This window comes from Phascolarctos cinereus, unplaced genomic scaffold, assembly GCF_003287225.1.
Source record: "Phascolarctos cinereus isolate Bilbo 61053 unplaced genomic scaffold, phaCin_HiC Scaffold_4;HRSCAF=312, whole genome shotgun sequence".
Lineage (NCBI taxonomy): Eukaryota > Metazoa > Chordata > Mammalia > Diprotodontia > Phascolarctidae > Phascolarctos > Phascolarctos cinereus.
In genome coordinates this window covers 453,811,212-453,819,075 of record NW_027555847.1, presented here as the reverse complement: position 1 = coordinate 453,819,075, position 7,864 = coordinate 453,811,212, and positions in this window count along the sequence as shown.

The window sequence follows — 7,864 nt, the reverse complement described above, 5'->3', positions numbered from 1 at the left end:
TGTTAGTGAAATAACACCCCAAATCGGCATTTCACTGTCTCTGTGTGGGTTTGAAATGACACATAGTAAAAACAAAATAATAATAAGCCATCCATGTCATGAGAAAGGGGCAATGGCAAAATAAGGGAATGGCATCCAGAGTCATATACAGTGAGGACTCTATGTGTCCTGAGATTACTCAGCCAGCAGAGCCTTTGATCACTCTGTGGCACAGGTTTTGATAACCCATGGTTACCCCATGACTTGACGAGGCATTGCATTAAGACTTTGTGGAGATAGATGCAGCTTGTATACGTAGTAGAAAACTTGCTGTTCATCCTTCATTCTCAAAGGGGATCAATGACATCAAGAGGATGATGACTTGCAAATGAATTGGATTTAAGTGAGGCAGGACTGTGCAAAGTCCTCAGCCTCACTCTCTCCTTCAGAGTCATCAGAATCCAGTGGTAAGACATAGGTCAAGATGACTGGCAATGGCCCTGGATACAGTGGGAGACCTTGGCCTTTTGAAGCTAAGATCTTTCCCAGGCCTCAGTTTTTCTGCCAATTGAAAGGAACACAAAAAGAAGCATGTGGAAAAGAGTCCAGCAAACAAATGCATCAGAAGTTCTAGATTCCTTAATCAGTTATTGAAACTAAAATTCAAAAGGTTAAGATAGGTATGAGGAGTCAAATTAGTGCAAATAACAAAATCAGTAAGTCAATATCAATAAAATGCCTTCCTACAGAGCCCTCAGAAGTAAATAGTTAAGAAACAGGAAGGAAAAGAAAACTTCTGAAGAAGTAAGCAGCAAATTTCTGTTCATGTAGGTGGTAGAGTAGATAGAGTGCTGGATCTGGAGTCAGGAAGACCTGATTTCAAATCCTCAGACACTTCCTAGCTGTGTGACCCTAGGCAAGTCATTTATCCTGAACAGTAAAATGGGGATAATAATAGTACCTACTTCTCCTGGTTTTTGTGAAGATCAAATGAGATAATTATAAAATGCCTAGCACAGTGCCTAGCTCATAGTATGTACCATATAAATATTAGCTGTACCATATAAATGTTGTTGTTGTTATTGTCATTGTTACCAAAAGTCTACCACAATGAAAACACAAGTTGGCTCAGACAAGAAACAGAAAGTCTACGCATCACTAATAAAATGAATGACAAAAGTTATGTGTCAAGGGGAAAGTTGACAAACTCAGGCTTTTTTGTAAAACTTGAAGGTGGCAGGCCTAGGAAAAATGTTTATTGACTGAAGATGGCCATCGTTCCACTATGCCATGTTGCCTCTAGAAAAGTGGCAAAATTCTAGCATTTAAAACAATGAATAGGCAGGAAGAGATATCATGGAATCACAGTATCACAGCCAAAAATACTTAGCTAAAATTTAAAATCCTATTGACTTTGGAAATAGCTAGTTACTCACCAGGAATAGGAGGGGTGAACTTTCTGCAGGCATCTACTAACAAATGCTGACTTGATTTATTTATGGATTTTTGGAGATAGGAGTCAGTTAACCTTGCAAATAAGTAAAAGTAATTTAAGTTATTGCATAAATCTACTAATCAAGAATTAGCAGGCAGGAGGGGAAAAACTTGAGTATCAGACCAATTTTGATCTATATTTAAAAAAATTAAATCAAGTTTGCTAAATGTCAAGTTGTGTCATTAACGAACTAATTTGCAAAGTATTATTCATGTCATGACTTTTTCTTGAAGTTTAAAAAAATCCCATCATTTTCTTACATAACAGCTTGCTATAACCTAATAGTTGGGATGGAATGAAAGAAAAAGTAGAACAAGTATATGTGTGTGTGTGTGTGTGTGTGTGTGTGTGTGTGTGTGTGTGTGTGTATGGTGGGGAAGTGTGTGTTTGTATGTATGTGTGTATAGGGAAACAATGATTGGGAAACAGATTTCAGTTAACTATACAATACTTAGAAATTACAGCAAAAGACTTAGAGGGGACAGAAATGTTTTAAACTGACACTCACCAGTATTTAGCTTCACATCAGTACTGAATCTGGAATCAATAAAACCTGGATTTGAATCCCATTTCATTTATTTACTAATTATACAATCATGGGTAAGTCACTTCATCTTTCTCAACCCAACCTCAGTTTCCTCATATGTTAAATAGGGCTAATAATAACTAAAGCACACACCTCAAATGTTTGTTCTGAGGATCAATGAGATAATGTATGTAAAGTGCTTTGCAAAACTTCCAAGTCCTATGTAATTGCCAGTTATTAGTATTTTAATTATTATATTTAGTTATCCATTCAGGTAGCCAACGGTTAAAAAATAGCCATTTATCTGAAGAAATGTTATCATGGAAGTTGGTCAAACTAAGCTACATTACTGAAGCTAAAGGTATTGTTAGCAATTTGTAAAACTACCCTGTTTTGAGGTCATTGTGTATACTGTGAGTCTGTGGCATTGAAAATAACCTTAGCTAGATTTTTCTTTCTTTTTAGCTGTTTAAATTTTAAACCATGGCGTGTGGTGCTAGGCATCTTAAATATAATCCAATACAATCAGAATAGAGGGCCTCATATCTCCTAAAATAAAGAAAAGCTCCTTTTGAGGACTTTTTTTATCTTTATCACATGAAAACCCCACTTTTAAAATTATTGTATTTCACCCAAATCATTCACTTAAATGATCCCCAAGAAATAAATTTAGATCAATATAGAAACTTCTTTCTGCATGTCTGAAGTGACTTAATTTCTTTCTACATGGGAAAAATAAACTTGAGACAAAGAGTTACCTATATATCAAATACAAATGACTCAATATACTCGACATGTTCAGGAAAATAGAAGGGCACTTATTTTGAGTTCATGTACCTCCATACTTGGAGAATATGTAAGGTCATCCACATGGATGCTTTAACCACTCAAGCAGACGGCAACCTCTTTTGCTTTCTGTGGCTGAAACAGCTCCTCAGCCCAAACTTGTGGTGGTGAGCTTCTTCAGAATTAATGTGGCTGGTTCTCAGATGACAGACATACTATGCACCCAGACGCCACACTCAAAATCCTTCCAGCTTGGTAGGGCAGCCAGAACTCTCATTGTTCTAGTGCAGCTTTTAATTCCTTAGGTGGCACCTCTATGCTATGATGAAGGAACAGATTAGAACAATAGTCGGGCCATTTCTAGCTAGATGGGGGGAAAAAAGCAAACTACAAATATTTGTACATTTGGAGAAAAGATTACCTAGAAAAAAACTCAATTTGTAAAATCTTTTGTGTATTTTAAAGAGAAAGTACTTAGCAGATTTCAGACTCTGGAAAGCATTATTTTGCTATCCTGAATGACTAATTAATAATAGACCATTAGAACACATTTACAGTGAGACAAATGAGAAAAGAAAACTTGAAATATCATAATTCTTAAATCCTATGACTATTGTTTAGTTAAAATTCTTTGTATGACAATTATTATAAAGGGATGGAACATTTTGGAAAATATATTCTGCCTTCTTAGATAGATTTTAGCAGAAAATATGAACTATACATATTCATACATATGGCCTATGCAAAATGGAAAATGATTGTTACAGAAATTTCTCAAAAGTTATACACACACAGACGCCTATACATATACAAGAATGTGTACATGTAAAACCACAAATTTCTTCACATTGCATTTACTTTATCTCTAAAATAATTTGGGAAGTTTACCAAGAACTATACATTGGTCTATAAAAATAAGAATCTTAAAAGAAATCTTATTTTCTCAAATCTAAGTATTAAACTCTTTATTAAGAATGTCATTAGAAATCTCTATTCCTAACAATGTTTGATATATGATTTTCCTCTGAGTAAAAACTCAATGTGTCTAGGCCATTAAAAAATGTCATTGACTTTAATTTCCAACAGTTTTTTACGGCATACGGCACTAATAAGAAACCAAGACCAAAAACATTTAGATGGGGTTTGATTGGGTAAAACACAAACTATAAAAGTAAAACCAACAACTTTAGTTAAGACTAATTAGTTTCCAAAATTAAAATTCACAGGATGGTCTTGAATGCTTTTAGATATTTAATGACAAAGATTTGGACCTCTCAAGAGTGGAAACCATTTTGCATTACTGTAGGAGACAATAATTGTCATTTGAATAGAGAAAATTGCATAAATCAAGTACACGCAAGCAAATAATCCTTGAAGAACTTACTCAAGCTATTAAGTTTTGTGCTCTTCTTTTTGTCCATGGCCAAGGAAAGGATTTTCCTTAGTACTAGAGATTGCTCTCTCTGCCACGACTGCTTTGTTTTCATCTAAAACTGACTTAAAGCGTATCTTGCATTTATATAGTAAATACGACTCTGAAGAAGTTCTTCCATTCTAGTCCTCCTCTTCCTCTACAACGCAGCACATGGTAGAAGAAATATCTTTGAGGAAACATACAATCTGAATAGAAGGTGGTTCTATTCTGTGACAACATGAAGAGATAGCTCTTGAGTGTTGTACTGGTCCCCATAAAATGTATCCAAGAAGGCCTCCAGAACCCAGTGGGGACAAAACCCACATGGATGAGATCACAGACCCACCAAGGGATGAAAATATTGAATGAATAGACTCAATGAATAGCAATTTGTACCTCTCTTTTGAGTTTTCATATTTTATTTTAGATTTGAAATAATCAGTTCTTCTAATGCACAGGAAAAGTGGTTGTGCTTCCTCTCCCATACCTACCATAAATCTACCTTTTTTGTTTGCATTTTTCCTTAGTGAATAATCTTTTTCTGATACATTAACATCTGGCCTCAAACCAACCCTCTGCTGGCTAAAAGTCACTTCTGGCTTTTTTATTCATTCTATTCTCCCTTCATGCCTTCTCTCATCATAATCTTAATATCATTTTAATTGTAACTGTTTGATCCCCCGCTGGCTAGCCTGCCATTTTGGGCTCATGCTGTGGGGTGGCCTTTGCCACAGTACAGGGTGAAATTATTTCCTCTACCTTCTGATACATGACCCCATAGGGCATTTTAGTGTCTAAAATACCTTTTAAGATTTACTACTTCTATTAATAAAATCATATGCATCAACAAAATGGAGCATAATACACTGGAAAGAAGTCAGTGTTAAGATATAATGAATGACTATGGTGTTGTGTAGAGTTATAACCAAAGTAAATACAGTGATCTCCTGAATATCTGAAGGGGAGTAGTGGTGTGAATAATTCAAAACGTCTGATGAGCCCCAACACATTTATCTCTGATGTTAGAATAAAATAAGTGATATATGGAATCCGACTTACCTTTGAATTATGCTTTGTTTATGCTAATATTTTCATTAGTTTGCAATTCCTGGCACATACTAGCTGGACAGCACAAGGAGGCCACCCAGGAGTTTGTTGGGAAGTTAAGGGGCAGCTGGCCCAAGATTAATCACCTTTCCATGGATAAGTAAGAGTTGACCGTGTTGCCAGTCCTTCCTTCATTTGTTCTTTTGAAGGCTGGATGTTATGGAATCAAGCTATCATCAGTGTAATAATAAATCCCAGTCAGGGCTTAAATTGAGCAGAATCTCTGTTCATCTAGTACACTTCTTTTGGCATTAAGAAGGTAAGGGAGTCCAGCACCTCTGGGGGTTTTAACCTTTTTTTTGTTTTCTTTTTTTTTTTTTGTCTTTAGTTTTCCATTAAAGCTCCAATCCCAGATGAAGGAAAAATTGACATGCCAGAAATGAGCAGAAATTGTTTGGAATGTTGGCTTCAATTCGAAATTGTCTAGCTCCTGTTGGCTTTTGAAACATGCTTTTAACTTATTTGGAACTTGTTCCAGGAATGTTTTTGGGTGAAGAGTTTGGAGAGCTTTTATTAAATTCAGATAGTAAAACAAGATGCAAGACTAAACAACAGTACCAGTGGTCAGTGAAAGAAAAAAAAAGTATCTTGATAATAATACTACAATTGTTATTATTACTTCCCTTCTATCTTTTGTGATCTGGTTTGCTGTGGGTAGCATCCAACCAAAAAAAGACTCATGAATATTTCAAGACCATATGCTTTGAGGACAATCTATCAAATTTAGATGAAGCAATTATTTTAAAATTACAGTTTAAAATCTTAAGCTACAAGGACTTTTTAACCTTAGGATGGCACAGTGCTTAAGCAAGGCCAACTGCAACAGGGAATGAATATGAATTGCTCCTAATTTGATTAATCTACTTACAGTCGGGCTCATTGTTCTGAGTCATCAAAATATGTAGCACTTTTGAAGAGCCTGACACTTTACTGCTCTTCTTAAGCTATAGTTTAAGAAACACACATCATGGATCACTAGCTAATGCTTTCTGTGGGTGGGTGTGAGTAATTAAAGACTGGTGAAATTATAGCAGTGCATATTTCTGAGGCTGATAAGATAAACTCAGGGAATTTCAGCAGGTAACAAAAGGTTTAGTAGTTTGTGCCTTTTTTAAAAAATAAGGAAAATTTTTAAAAATATTTTAAAAATAAGGAAAAGAAAAATAGAAACAGAATTTTTTTAAAGAAAGAGGAACATGTTTTACATGTATTGAATTGATCAATTAGTCCTAATTTAGTGAACATTTTAAAGGATACATTTTATTGATGTCTTTTGTTTTTACATATCAGTCATTTGGGATGATATTGCCTCCTTGGCCACCTCCTTGGCATTAACTAGCTGTACCTTCTCCCACACTCTGGCTCATGGGTTCTAGAGGGAGAATTGAAATATTTTTTGCTCCCTGCTGATATCTTCAGACTTTCCCTTTGCAGCCATTACTCAATCACCTTTCCTGCAAAGATCATTTTTTTTAACATTTCCCATCCTAAAAATGGTGTCTGTTGTCTAACAGTCATCCTTCTTCCTCCTATTCAGGGATTTTAGAACTTGGCTCTTTCTCTCCTTCCCAACTTCTGCCCTTATACAAAAGGACTTCCAATTTTGCCGATGCTCCCTCAGATCTCTCAAATCCTATCACCTAATTCTCTACTTCAGTAATGCAAAGGGATGGTCACACTCTAGAGCTTACCATTACCTAGATTCACCTCTTCCCATGTCTCACTCTTTGTAAACCTATTCTTTGCTCTCATTACTAATCCTTGGCCCTTCAACCTTTGAAGGCCCTTACCTCTACTCTGACTTCACCTCCTTTCCTTTCCAATATTGGCATTATAGTTAATTCAACACCATACTGTCCTCTCCTCTTCAATCCCTCAACCCTTTGTCCTGAGACCATATTCCTTTTTAAATCCCATACTAGCTTACCCCTCTGCCTCCCTCTCTTTTTTCTCCACTATTACTTGTAGAGACCTTTGGGTGTTCACGAATGCTTTGAGTGGTGCAAGAGGGACTGTTCATAATTCAACATTTAAAAGCACCAGGTGGTTACTATTATGCACTAGGAGCCAGGGTAGCTCACGCTTTGTCTTAGGTTAGGTGGCAACCTAGTTAAGAGATCCTATGAAGGTAAATGATGAACTACTCTTAGCAATTCAACTCCACCCTTAGGCCCTAGTGCAGCAAGGCAATCAAGGTTTTGAAAAATTGTCCTGAATCCCATTCACAATAAATATTGCTTGTTTGTATTGCTTTAAGGTAATGTGCCTCTGTACTCATTCACTAAATCCCAGTGGCTTCAAAATACTATTCCAGAAAGCCAAGCAGAGCTTGAGGCTCTGCTTATAGTAAGACAACTAAACTGTCTGGATATATTGCAATTTATGTCATCTAATTTCAACTGGACCCTTACTGGAGCAAGGCAATTCTGTTGCTGCCCCCTGATTGAGGCCCTATCCAAATCCTCCACAAACTCTGGGAAGTAGCGGCTCCTCCAATTGTTCCCATCATTCTCATCTCAGAAACCAGTTTTTTCTTTGTTAGTGAAAATCAGATCCA